This window comes from Lissotriton vulgaris, chromosome 3_1, assembly GCF_964263255.1.
Source record: "Lissotriton vulgaris chromosome 3_1, aLisVul1.2, whole genome shotgun sequence".
NCBI lineage: Eukaryota > Metazoa > Chordata > Amphibia > Caudata > Salamandridae > Lissotriton > Lissotriton vulgaris.
In genome coordinates this window covers 1,920,225,673-1,920,239,956 of record NC_141689.1, presented here as the reverse complement: position 1 = coordinate 1,920,239,956, position 14,284 = coordinate 1,920,225,673, and positions in this window count along the sequence as shown.

The window sequence follows — 14,284 nt, the reverse complement described above, 5'->3', positions numbered from 1 at the left end:
TAGCAAGTTGCTGCTGAGGAAGCAGGGAATGCCAGTGAGTCTCATAGGACTTATTGGGAAGATGGCCATCTGTGTTCTGAAAATGAAGAGACTCCAAACCTGGCGCCACAAAAAGTTCGGGCGATCCCTATTGTACCTAGCACACAACATTCCCCTGGCAGGCCATCTTAGGCAAAAGAAGACTTAGGACAGGCTTGTCTCTCACCTTCACTGTCCTCACATGTCTGAAGACACCAAGGAGTATTTTTGCTCCTGGGTCACCTGCCAAGCAAGTGGTAAGTGAGGTGGAACTACAAAGGCCCCCCTAATCCCACTACCAGTGTTGGGGGTTTACTTTGAGAGGGTAGGGATATAAGTTATAAGTCTCTTAAACCTTCCAACATCTAGACATAGTTTATCCTACTGGTAGTAGACCATGCCCCTAGACATCCAGAGGTTATTCCCCCGTACGACCGCTACAGCTACTGCAGTAGCTAGGGTCCTCCTGGGAATATTTTCAAGAGTTGGGTCTACTAAGGAGGTCTTGTCAGACAGAGGTACTAACTTCATGTCTGGCTACATCAGAGCTATGTGGAAAGAATGTGATGTTAACTATAAGTTTACCACACCCTACTATCCACAAGGCAATGGGATTGTTGAAAGGTTCAATAACACTCTCAAAGGCATGATCATGGGACTCCCAGAAAAACTGAGAAGAAAATGGTGTGTCTTACTACCTTGCCTTTTCTTTGTCCTACAGAGAGGTACCTCAGAAGGGGGTAGGCTACAGCCCATTTGAACTTCTGTTTAGATATCCAGTTAGGGGTCCATTATGTCTAGTTAAAGAAGGATGGGAGCAACCTCTCAAGCCTCCTAAACAGGACATAGTAGACTATGGACTTGGCCTGCATTCTCACATTGCTGAGTACATGAAAAAGGCCTGCAAAAACATTAAGGCCAGCCAGGAGCTTCAAAAAGCTTGACATGACCAAAAGGCTGTACTGACTGTTTACCAGCCAGGGCAGAAAGTGTGGGTGTTGGAGTTTGTGGCCTCAGCAGCTCTCCAAGATAAATGGAGTGACCCCTACACTATACTGGAAAAGAAAGGCGAGGTCACCTATTTAGTTGACCAAGGTACTCCAAGAGGTCCTCGTGGGGTACTTCATGTGATTCGCCTGAAACCTTTTGTTGACAGGGCTGACATGGGCGTGCTAAAGGCTACTGATGAGAGACAGGAGGAAGAGAGTGACCCTCTTCCTGATTTCCTCTCACAGGACCCTTTTGATGTATCAGTTGAAGGAGTAGTCTTGGCAGACAGCCTTACTGATTAACAGCAAGCTGATTGTAGATAGGTTCTCAATCAGTTTTCTAGTCTCTTTTCTCTGACACTCAGTCAAATGACCCTGTGTACCCATGAAGTGGACACAGGTACAATCCTGCTTGTGAAGAGCAAAATTTACAGACAGCCTGACCATGTCAGAGATAGCATCAGGATGACAAAGGCCCGAAACATGCTGGAGTTGGGGGTCACTGAGCCTTCAGATAGCCCCTGGGCTAGTCGGGTATTCCTTGTACCAAAACCTCACACCCAAGATGGTAAGAGAGAGATGATGTTTTGGTTTGACTACCAAGGCCTCATTGCATTCACATGAACTGATGCCCATCCAATTCCAAGGGCAGATGAACTGATTGATACTTTGGCCTCTGCCAAATATCTCAGTACATTTGACCTGACTGCTGGTTATTGGCAAATCAGAACTCTGAGGATGGCAAACCAAAAACAGCATTTTCAACCCCTATTGGGCATTGTCAACTTATTGTTATGCCTTTTGGCTTCACAAATGTGCCTGCCACATTTCAGAGGCTGGTGAATAAAGTCTTAACAGGTCTGGAAACCTATAGTGCAGCATAGCTAGCTGATATAGATGTCTTTACCACCACCTGGGAGGATCACCTGGTCTTAGGCAGAAGTGTACTTCAGGCCCTGCAGAAGGCAGGCCTCACTATCAAGGCCACTAAGTGCCAGATAGGGCAGAGCAAGGTTGTGTACTTAGGCCAACTTGTAGGTGGAAGCCAAGTTCAACCACTGGAGTGCAAAATTCAGACCATCATGGACCGGATTGCACCCACTAGTCAGACTCAAGCCAGCATTTTCTTGGGCCTGACTGGCTACTACAGAAAATGAGTTAAGGGTTATAGATTCATAGTGACACCTCTTAATGATTTCACCTCCAAAGAATGCTTATGAAAGTTCAGTGGACAGTTAGCTGTTGGAAGGCATTTGATGACCTGAAGCAAACCATGTGCTCTGCTTCAGTTCGGGGTAGGTGCAGTCTTGTCACAACGTAATGCAGAGGGCAAGGATCAATCAGTAGCTTTTATCAGCAAAAGGCTGACCCCTAGCGAGAAGCATTGGTTAACTTTTGAGAGGGAGGCCTTTGCTTCTGGTCTGGGCCCTTAAGAAGTAGAGGCCATACCTGTTCGGCACTCCCTTCATTGTTCAGACAGACCATAAGCCACTATTATGGATTAAACAGATGAAGGGTGAAATCCCCAAACTTTTGAGGTGGTCCATTTCTCAATAGCATTCCAGATATTTCCACTTGGAAAATGAAGACTCAACTGGGCAAGGTTAGTCTCATGTCCTTATGTTTGTGGGGCGGGTGTTAGTAGGAAAGTAGGATCTGCTTTCATGGTTAGCTCTACTTTTTGTTTGGTGTCAGTGTGTTCTGACTGTAGTCTGCTGGGATTCTGCTAATCAGCACCCCAGCAACTGTTCTCTCTCCCCTAAATTGGCTCTGGTAAGTACATTGGTACATGCACAATTGGCTACTTGTGTACCCTTATAAGTCCCTAGTATATGGTACTGCGATACCCAGGACATAGGTTCACCAGGGGTCTTACATGGGTTGCGCATGTATTTTGCCAGCCATGGTCGTACACTTAAACTCTGACTATATGTCTGGTATTGCAGCCTGTGTGAGATGGTGCTTGCACACCTCACAACAGATATAGGTTTCCTTATAGCTGAGGTCAATGCACTTAAAACATATAAGCCACCCCTATAGTAGGCCCTTCAGTCCTGAGGAAAGGGTGCTTGTTTAGAAGTGTGAGGGTGCCCCTGCATGAGTAAGACACCCCTACAAACTACGCACTCGATTCTCCAGGCTTTGTAAGTGCAGTCAGCCATGTTAAGGTATATAGTGGACATTAGTCATTATGTTTGTCTGACTATACCACAAGTTGGAATCATACCACAATGCTGGATCCGGTGCTGAAAGTATGATCCGATGTACTTGGGGGCTCCTTAGGGGACCCCCTGTACTCCCAGTACCAGCCTTTCATAGTCTGCCAGCAAGCTAGTGCTGCTGCCGACCACAGACACAATTCTGCCTCCTGCTGCTGAGCTGAGCAGGGGAAAATAGAACAATAGCTTTCCTGTCCCAGGGAGGTTTGACCAGCTTCCAGGCAGGATCTAGTCTATTGGGCTAGTTGTGGGGGCGCTTTCCAATGCCACCAGATTGCATTGAAGGGCACAAGTGGTGACCTCCTTGCATACTCCAGTTTGAGCCAGTTCAGGAACCATTGGTTCCCGCTCTGGCTCGAAACTGGGCAAAGGACAGGGGAATATCCTTCCCTCTGTCCACCCCCTCCTCTAGGAGGGCCCCCGAGTCATTCCAACCCTTTCCTTGGGTATTAAATATGCCCCTGAGGGTCGGTCCTTGGTTTTATTGTGGAACAAGTCTCACCTCTGAAACGAAGACGCTATTTGACTATCTGGACACTTTGACTTTGACTTAAATCGAGACTGCATCAAGAAAGACTCCTGCTGTTCCTGGTCTCACTGTTCTTCAAGTGTTCTGCCTCTTCTGTGTCTGTGCTTAACCTTGGTTCTCTAGGAGACCTGTGAGCATCAAGAACATCCAAATAAATCTCCCTTGGAGTGAAGGAGTCACTTCCCTTTATCAGCAGGCACCACAACAAAGCTGACCGGTTTGCTGCTCCTGTCACCCTACAGACTACCCAAGTCCCAGCAATACAGGTTGTGGTTCTGCAGCTCTCTAGAGGCCTGACCAGTCTTCTCTACAATTTTGAGGAGAGTATCCCCCATTGTAGCCACTGAAACCTAACCCCTGAACACAGCGTTGACTTGCTATTACCAAAGCTTGTTGGCTCTGCACTCCAGAGATCTTTGAGCTACAAGAACATACAGCTCTAACACCATATCCTTCAAAGATCAGCATCCTCACTGCATCCCTTGCATCGTGGGCCTCCATCTTTGATGAGCTGCCTGAGTTCCTCTTGTGACTACTGTGCCTTTGACCTGTGGGTCCTCTTTAGGGTCTTCCTTTGCTTCAGTGTGTTCCCTGCTTGCTCGGGCCTGATCTAACTCTCCTGCACTTGGTGAGTGCCTTGGGCCCTGCTGGTCCCCACCGTTGCATTTGTTTTGCTTTCCAAGCCAGTTTTTAGCTACCAAGGCTGGACACCGACTGCCTAGATACTGACATTCGACATGGGACAGTTCATGCACAGCTCCTGGTCTTGCTCAGTATCATCTGACAGCTGCAGCAACAAGGTCATTGGTTGGTTGAAGCTTTTATTCGATATGCAAGATATCTTGAAAGCGTACACAAAATACAGCATTTACAAAACTAGAAAAAACATTTTTAAGGAGCAATATTGAATATACATTTAAGAAAGATAAAAAGACATGTAATGCCAGAATAAGTTAGCTAAAAACGAATTAAACCGCTATTGACAATCTCTTGCAACGAATCAACCAGAAATGCTTTAAAAATTTGGCTACACCACAAACAATGGGAGGGGAAGTGTCCGTCATTAGGATGCGAAGGGCTACCAGATAACTACGCGTACCCATATTGCAACAAAGGGGTTTGAGCCAAAAACTCCTGGGTTTAGCATAGTCCGGACATTCAAACAGGATATGCGATATAGACTCTGTCCTAGTGGTACAACGGGCACAAAAGGGGGACGTGTGGGCACCTGATTTCCACTTTGACACCAGGGCCCCAACTGGAAGGGAGCCCACTCTGAATTTGAAATACAGTGCTCGATCAGCTGGAAGGGTAATTAGGTCCAGGTAAGGTTCGTAAACTACTACATCTTTTATTGCTAAAAAGGCAGCTGTAGATTTACAATGACTAGAATTTTTAACTAGCTGATCCGCAACCCAATTCCAGTATAATCTTTTCAGAACATCTTTTGGTGGAGCCGTTCTTGATGACCAACAGTCCCCCAGCCCAAGTTCCTCCAAAAGCTTTTTGGTGTCTCTCAACCACTTAATCTTCGCCCAACCGCCCAGGCTCATTATCTCAGCCAACCCTTCAGCATATGATTTTAGCTCTTGGCCCCTCCAAATACATGCCCATAGAAGGAGTGGACGAAGCCGGGCTTGGTCTTTGATATTCTTACAACCTGTGTCCAACAGCACAGGCACTGTTGGAGTGCTCGGAGGGAGGGCGATTAAAGATTTCAAAAGCTTGCTCTCTGCTGTTGCCAGGGAATCCAGGCAGCAATGCCCCCACAGCTCGGCCCCATACAAGGCTGATGTTACTCCCTTAGCCTTGTAAATGTCAATTGCTGGGGCAAGCGACCTCCTCGGTGATGCCCGGAATTCCCTCAGAAGGGCACCTCCTACTCTCTTGTGGTTCAAGACCATCTTGGCAATGTGAGGTGACCAGTTCATGCTATCCGTAATCCGTATTCCAAGATAATCAAATTCGGATACTTTCTCCAAGGGAACAGAGTTGAGAATAGGTGGGCGGCCCAGTTTCCTTGGAGGGTTTAGAATTAAAAACGTAGTTTTATCCACGTTGATTACCAAGCCCCTTGAAACGCAAAAGTTCTGGAAACGGGTTAGCAGCTTCTGGAGGCCTTGCGGAGTCTTAGAAATCAAGAGCATATCGTCCGCAAAAAGTAGGGTTGGAATCCGCACTCCCCCGAGACAAGGAGCGTCGGCTGGTTCTTGCTGGAGATATTCCACCACCCCATTAACGTATAGTGAAAAGAGGGTGGGCGCTAGGACGCATCCCTGTCTCACACCCCTAGACACTGGGATTTTCTCAGTTAACTCTCCATTTTTCCCCCAGCCAACCTGAGCAAAGGTATGGGAGTGAAGGCTAATAAGGAGGGACAAGATGTAAGGAGGCAATCCCAACCCATAAAGCACCCTCCATAACTCCTCCCGAGGAACTAGGTCAAAGGCAGTCCTCAGATCTATAAAAGCCAAGTATAGACTGCCCGTGCCTAGCTCCACCACCTTCCAGCCAAGGAGTGCTAGCCTAAACACCTGCTCTATCGTCCCTGTTTCTGCCCGGAACCCTGCCTGGAAGTCTGATAGTATTTTGTTTTCCTCCACCCAATGAAGAATCCTACCAAGTATAGCTTTACCTGCTATCTTTTGGGTGGAGTCAATGAGGCTTATGGGCCGGTAGTTCCCCGGGATTTCTCTGGATCCTTTTTTATAAATTGGGACCATCACCGCCCCTTTCCAGGAATCGGGCACTGGCCCCCCCTTCATAATATCATTGAGGAGTGCTGCAATAACCCTTCCCCAGGCCACTGGATATGCCCGCATGAGATCCCCCGGTAAGCCATCTGGGCCTGCTGCCTTCCGGGGGGCTACCCACCCAATTACCTTTTCGATCTCTAGAGCTGAAAAGAGATTGTAGCCGTGAGGTTCAGATACTAGTGGGGGGAGCACCCTGACATTTAGTGCCCCATCCGCCGGGAGGTATAAAGCCCCAAAGTGTTTTACCCAGCTTTGTGGGGGAATATTACAGGGTCTCATAGCTTCGTCTGGCCTGTTCCGGGAGCCTACAAGGTTTCAAAAACCCCTTGAGTCTTTACTTTTGCTGGCAACAAGTAGGTCCTCCCAAAATTTCTCTTCCCACTCCTTCTTAGCAAATTTAAGGGATCTATTATAAGCCTTCCTTGCTTCCAATATATCAGGGTGGGATTTGAGTTTCACTGCCTCTACAAGTCTTGATTTATGTACCCTACATATTTGTGTGTACCAACCGTTACCTTGCTTTACACCTCCTTTCTTCCCTACCTTACTCGAGGGGATGGTAAACACATTTGTCAGAGCCTCTGTTAGGGAGACAAAGACCCCGCAAGCCCTACCCACCCCTTCCGGGAGGGACCCCAGGTTTAACAGTGCGTGATCTAAAAGGGATGATATTTCTCCAACCCTTTCCTCCGAGAGGACCAATTTGGCCCATTTTAGACACCTTCCACAGAGTGAGACTACCGACTCATCAGGGGGAGCTAATGTGGGGTTAATGGGACCCTTCTTAGAAAAACACCACCACTGGACCATGGTCAAGGAAAGTGGATTGTGATCGCTTTCGACCGTCGGGACCACAACCATGCCCCTCACCTGGCTCCACAGACATATATCTAATAAGATATAGTCGATTCTAGAAGTGTGTCCTGGTCTATTATAGGTATGAGCCCCCCCCTAATCTGAATTTGTCCTCCCATTCACTGCCCTTAGATTTAATTCGATACTCAGGTTGTATAACTGTAACGCCACCTCTGACCATCTCCTAATGGGTGGAATCTCCAGGGCTGGGATCCCTATCTTGGCGTCCTCCTCATCCTGGTCTAAGGCAACATCCGAGCCCAAAGGCTTGAACGTACAGTTCATGTCTCCCGCGACCAGGGTACACAACTTGTGTGAAGTTGTACTAAGAAGGCTCCCCAGAAGAGATAATACAGTGGACTTCCTCCCGCCCTTAGTCCCTCTGGCGTACACGTTATAAATATTCAATATTGTACGGCCCCTGGAATCTCTTAGAATAATATTTTGAATATCTGGACAGCCTGTCTGAGACTCCTCTATTCTGCAGTCTAGGGAAGCTGCCACCCATATGAGCAGACCACCAAAAGGGCGTCCTCTCCCTGATTCCGAGATTAGTGCAGGCACAAAGTAGGAGGAGAATCCCACCCTATATATCGGCTCCAAACTCCAGGTCTCCTGGAAGATGCATATGGCGTGCTCATCAGCCAAAGCATTCCAGTCTGGGAGGGCCAACTTTCTCGCGATCCCTGCGACATTCCAGCTGAAAACCTTGAAAACACGGTCCGTCACAGCTGATGTGTCGCTGACCTCGAGAACACTCCTGTCCACAGGCCTCACAGGGGGAACAGTCAAATTACAGTCCAAAGAAATGGGCAGAGAGTCTACCAACCCACTGTCGCCTGTACTTATAGGTGAGACTATTCGGGGTGGTGGTGCTGTCATTAAACCTATTCTATTGCCAGTTACCATGTCAGAAACTGCAATTTCCCTCGTATCACCCCCCTCCAGGCAACATCTCCCTGGCCCCCACAGGGGGTTCAACCCGTTGTACCCAAGACCCCCAAAGCAACATGGGTCCCAGTTTTGGCCTAAGCCAGATGTGCTAGGGCCCGCCCAGGGGGACATAACAATTGGCCGGGGGTAAAAAAAGGTTAGATCCACTAATTTAACCCCTACCACATCCATGTTTTTTATGGGGCCACAGATGGAGCTCACCACTCTGGGATCTTGAAAGTTTATTATTACACAATCCCCCTCCTGTGTTTTTTTTCCTTGTCCTACCCACCCTACTCTGCGAACACTTAGAATTAGCCCATCCACACCACTCGGGATTGGATTGTTTAACTTTAGCCAGTGAATACACTTATTCTTGAGGGCCTGGTGATTCTCCAACTGGTCTTCCTTCAGTGGGGGAACGTTTACTAGTACAGCAACAAAAGGTTGACAATCTGGTGGGAGATTTATGGGGGGGGGTCCGCCGTGGGAATTTGCGGGGGGCCACTGTGGTAGCAACTGGGGCTGCAGGTTGAGGGACAGTTTTGGCGACCATCTCTGTCGCTGCCTTTGTCTTGTGTACCAGAGGCTTGGCTAACCTTTACGGTCCCTCTACTTGTCGGGGGCTGCAATTGGGGTGTTAATTTTGGTGTACTTTTGGCAACCTCAGAAGATGTTTCCATTCCCTTGTGTTGGGGCCCTACTTTTGGTGGGGGAGGAATTACAGGTACTGGTGCTTGCACTTTGCTAGTATCTACCTTATTTGCCCTAGTTGGAGGATTAGAATCCGCCTGTAGTGGCACGGAAGCTACTGGGGGCGCACTCCCCTTTAGTCCCATGGCCTGGTTCTCACTCACTCTTTTATGCTGTTTAATTGTAGATTTAAGTGAGAAAAAGCCGTCGAGGGTAGATTGCTCTAGTTTATCTATTCTAGCCCCCAAACCCTTAACCTGGGTCAACAGGGGCATCAAGAGACTGTTTACCTTCTCCATAATGCTGTCAATGATCTTGGGGTCAATAAATGTGGAGATATTACCAGCACTACTACTAGGGGACGAACAATTATTATTACGCGTGGGTGTGTCCACAGAGCCCCCCTCCACCACTGCCTTATCCTCTGGGACCGGCCCCTTTACGTCCTTCCCGGCCTGCCCAAGAGGCTTTCTCGGTCGCTTGTAGAGCGCGGCCTGTCTCACCAGCCTACCCTTACTAGAGCTGGCTGCCCTTTTATTTTTGGCCCTTTTACTCTGCCCACTAGAATCATGCACAGATGGCGCCCCAGCTAGGTTTACTTTGTTGGGAACAGGTGGAGTTGGCGATAATATTTGAGTTGTGCCTATGTTTGGGGGTGCAGGTGAATGTGATGTACTTGCGCCACCCTCTTCCACAACGCCACTAGGTAGAAGCGCAGCCAGATGTTCCAACCTATCTATGTTTTTCCCTATTTCTACCATCTGGGGGGGATCTACAGAGCCATCCGGGACATCAGGGGGAACAGATTGGACCCACTCACAGGCCGGTGACAAGGCCTGGGCTACAGCGCCCAGTGAGGAGCGTCTAGAAGGGAGATAGACCTCGGAGAGACGGCGTTCAGACATGGCGATCTCCTTTTCAATGACCGCCGCCACTCTGGTTATGAAACGGTCCATAGCTCCAATCACTGGGCTCCCAACAGCACCTCCCCTTTCGCCCTCACTCCTAAGTAATTTACCAGAACGGCTTGACATGGTAAGAGGTACGCCTTTAGGGAATGACACGCAACCCACCAGGGCCCAGGGCTGGATGAAAGAGACGTGGCCCAGCCCAGCCTCTGTCTGCCCCTGACTGCCACAGACTGCCCGCCCTTTGCTCGGGCTTCGCTCGGCGTCCCGCTCGCGTCCCACTTAGCGCCCTGCACGTTGGTAATAAGGGGCGTTGCAGGCGGGTGGGCGTGTCTGTCAGGGGGCGCGGCCGTGCACACCTGTGCAGAGCAGGGACTCCTGGTCTTACGAGTCCCTGCTGGCGCGCTCCCTCTGACTGCTCTCAGTGGATCCTCCTCCTACGGGCGTCCGACTTGCAAACAGCTGAGACCTGCCCCTCACCGACTGCTGCGCAGCGGCACCCGCGGAGCGGGTGCTGCTAGTCGTGAACACAGGAGCAGCAGCGTGGTGGATCCCGGACCGGGCAAGGGCAGCTCCTCCAGCAACCAGGTGAAGTTCGTGGCGGCGTGTGTGAACCGACAGGCAGCACCTCCCTCCACAAGGTTAGGCGGCGGTTCAGGGTGTCCCACACACTCAGGCAGGAGGCCGGCTTTTCAGAATGGCCAGGCGGTGGGCGTGTCTGTCAGGGGGCGCGGCCGTGCACACCTGTGCAGAGCAGGGACTCCTGGTCTTACGAGTCCCTGCTGGCGCGCTCCCTCTGACTGCTCTCAGTGGATCCTCCTCCTCCGGGCGTCCGACTTGCAAAAGCTGAGACCTGCCCCACACCGACTGCTGCGCAGCGGCACCCGCGGAGCGGGTGCTGCAAGTCGTGAACACAGGAGCAGCAGCGCGGTGGATCCCGGACCGGGCAAGGGCAGCTCCTCCAGCAACCAGGTGAAGTTTGTGGCGGCGTGTGTGAACCGACAGGCAGCACCTCCCTCCACAAGGTTAGGCGGTGGTTCAGGGTGTCCCACACACTCAGGCAGGAGGCCGGCTTTTCAGAATGGCCAGGCGGTGGGCGTGTCTGTCAGGGGGCGCGGCCGTGCACACCTGTGCAGAGCAGGGACTCCTGGTCTTATGAGTCCCTGCTGGCGCGCTCCCTCTGACTGCTCTCAGTGGATCCTCCTCCTCCGGGCGTCCGACTTGCAAACAGCTGAGACCTGCCCCTCACCGACTGCTGCAAGTCGTGAACACAGGAGCAGCAGCGCGGTGGATCCTGGACCGGGCAAGGGCAGCTCCTCCAGCAACCAGGTGAAGTTTGTGGCGGCGTGTGTGAACCGACAGGCAGCACCTCCCTCCACAAGGTTAGGCGGCGGTTCAGGGTGTCCTTTGTCTTCACTCCTGAACCTCCCGTCATCGGGGGGCATTGCACAATATATACAGGAGGTAGTGGTGGTATATAGGGTAGCACCTCAATTCAAAAAAACATCAAGAATTCAATCCGTATTGTTTAATCAAAACTCGTCAAAACTCGTCAATAATGGTGCCCCTCAAGGTAACAAGAAAACGACACCCCACTACCACGGATGTCACAACAAGCAAGTTCAACAAATTCCCCTGTTATACTAAACAAGACGATTGTACCTCGGCACTCTCAAATTGTAAATTTCCCTTCATGTATAGTAGATCATATCTCTTAATCCAAAGTCAATGTAACAACTAACAGGTAAATCAATTTAAAGAGTTAAATATGCAAAAAAAACTCCTATTTATTTTCTATTGACTGTGTTTCACTCCATGAGTAGTACAAATATATACAATGTACAACTAGACCAATAGCATACACTGTTTCATCATATCATGTGGTACTGTTTACAATTCAACACATAGAGGTCCCACTCTTGAACCTTTTTAGTTAGCATATGGAGATAACAGCCAACACGTGTTTCGTTACAGATGTAACTTCTCCAAGGCTTATATTAGTGTGATTGTTGACTCTTTGTCACTTGTCAACCCACAGCGAAAAGTTAAAATGCTGACCCAAATGGCGATCCTGGTATTGAGAATTACCGGTATCGGCTCATTTTTTTAGTGCATCCACATCCAATATAAGTGGACCCTAAAGAGGATGTAACCAGTCTCCAGTATTGGACGTGTATTCTTTGACGTTCTCCTATATGGCGTGTCCCCTCTCATGTCCGCCGATGAGGAACATTTCTCTGGGACAAATCACTGTCATCAAGAGTGGGTGCCACCAACTTCTAGCTTAGTATGTAGAAGTAGCGGGGTCAGAAGTGTCCTTTGGTTATGTAATAAAAGCACAAGGGGCACGTTTTGCCCCTGATACCGGGGATCCCGCCGTAGACACGTCTTTCTCCTCCAGTCTGGCAAGGATCGGTGGGCATTGTGCCTCGTGCCACCTCCAAGTGGCATAGACTAAGAGCTCTCTTCTTGCAGGTGCTCCTCTTCAAGAATCCACTTTTGGGTTCCGCTGCACTTCGTCACAGTCTTCTACAAGGGGACTTCTTCCAAAGACTCAGATAGTCTTCTAAGGCCACGTCTGACGTCACTTCACCCCTATGCACCCGGCTCCCCTGGTGCAGGTAAGCTGGTTCCTGGGGCATTCACGGGTAGGGTAGCTCTCCAACTTTCTGTCTTTCAAAGGGTTTCTTCAGGGTCCTCTGTGAAGGGTCCTTCTTTAAAACTTAAACCGCCACTTCTCCATTGACTTCTATCAGATACGCAGCTGTGTTTGCAATCTGCACGCAACCTTCGTAGGGTTCCTGGTTACCTACCTCAAGCGGTTCCTAGTTCTTCCAGTTCCTCTGAGTCTGCTGCTTCAAATCTCATTCTCCTTTGCAGTTCGCTTTCCAATTTCTTAGTATATGGTTTGGTCTCCTCCTGGAGACCAGTGTATTTTTGTGATACTTACCTAATCGTTTTGAAGTATTCTTGTATGAATTGTTCATATCTCCGGCAAGGAGATATACCAATGTGTTAGTGATTGTGTTGTATACTAAATAGACCTATTTTTCATATAAACCATGTGGTTCCTTTTCATCGAATCTACACTATTGATTACATGTGGTAAAAGAAGCTGCTTTACACTCCTTTAAGATAGGCCTGAAGGCTGCTCTCCACAGCTATCAATTTGAGAGTTTAAGATTATCAAAAAACAGTAAAATCACCATAAGGGCTGCCTGAATTAGTGCAAGGTGCATCAATCATTTAAGTGTGGACCACGTACTAAGCCAGCCTCCTACAGTCCTCCATTGCTGCATAATTTAAGTTGTTCTAGACTCAAACAGCAAACAGATACGCTAGCATAGTAAGTGCCTGCACTTCTATAGCCCCATTTCACTCCCTTACTGTCAGTGAATATTCCAGATTAAGTGTCAGCAGTGACAAGCAGATAGGCAACATTTAAATCAAGACACCAGAAACAACAATTCATTTGGGGAAACATATGTCATGTCCTAACTTATTCCAGAGAAAGGTGAGTTGGGAGGGGCAGTGTTTGCATATGTTTGTGTCTGTGTATGTATGCCTATGTTTTTAAGCAGATGTATGAGTGAATATGTGTGAATGTAGGTTTAAATCTGGAAGCAAAATGAATACTTGCATTGTGCATTAGTAATCTTCATTTCTTCATCAATTACATATTCTACATTACCATCCTCAACCCATTTCTGACTAACGCAGACATACCAAAGTTTTATTCCATTTATACCAATATACCTACATGACAAAATTCATGACAAACACAAATTCAGAAAAACATGAAATTGCCATATAATCCATCGTTTTATGATACATTTCTTATATTCAGAATCTTTGTCCCAAACTAATTTTGAACCATGTTCCAAATTCTAAATATAATGGTTCACAAAAGGAAGAATGTCTCACCCCACAGTGATCTGTTATATAGACACCAACCCATTCAGCCCATGAGGTGGCCATCTCTCTGTTTAAATTGTCTGAACTGAACCTGAAAGCTCAAGACCAAAATTTACATCGGCGATTGAAGTAAATTCCTTATCCTCTTGACTTAAAGAAGGAAGGCAAGATTTGCACCCTTATTACCTTGATCAAAGTTAACAAATAATAAATTGCTTGTTCTATAATCAGATGATCTAGACAGATAGTCAGTCAGTGGTTTGTAAAGCGCGCTACTCACGCGCGAGGGTCTCAAGGCACTTGGGGGTGGGAGTCCGGGAATCTGCTCCGGTCAGTCGAAAAGCCAGGTCTTGAGGTCCCTCCTGAACGTGTGCAGTTTTGGAGATCTTCTGATATTTACCGGGAGTGTGTTCCATGTTATGGCTGTGGTGTAGGAGAAGGCCCTCCCACCCGCTCTGCTTTTGTGGAT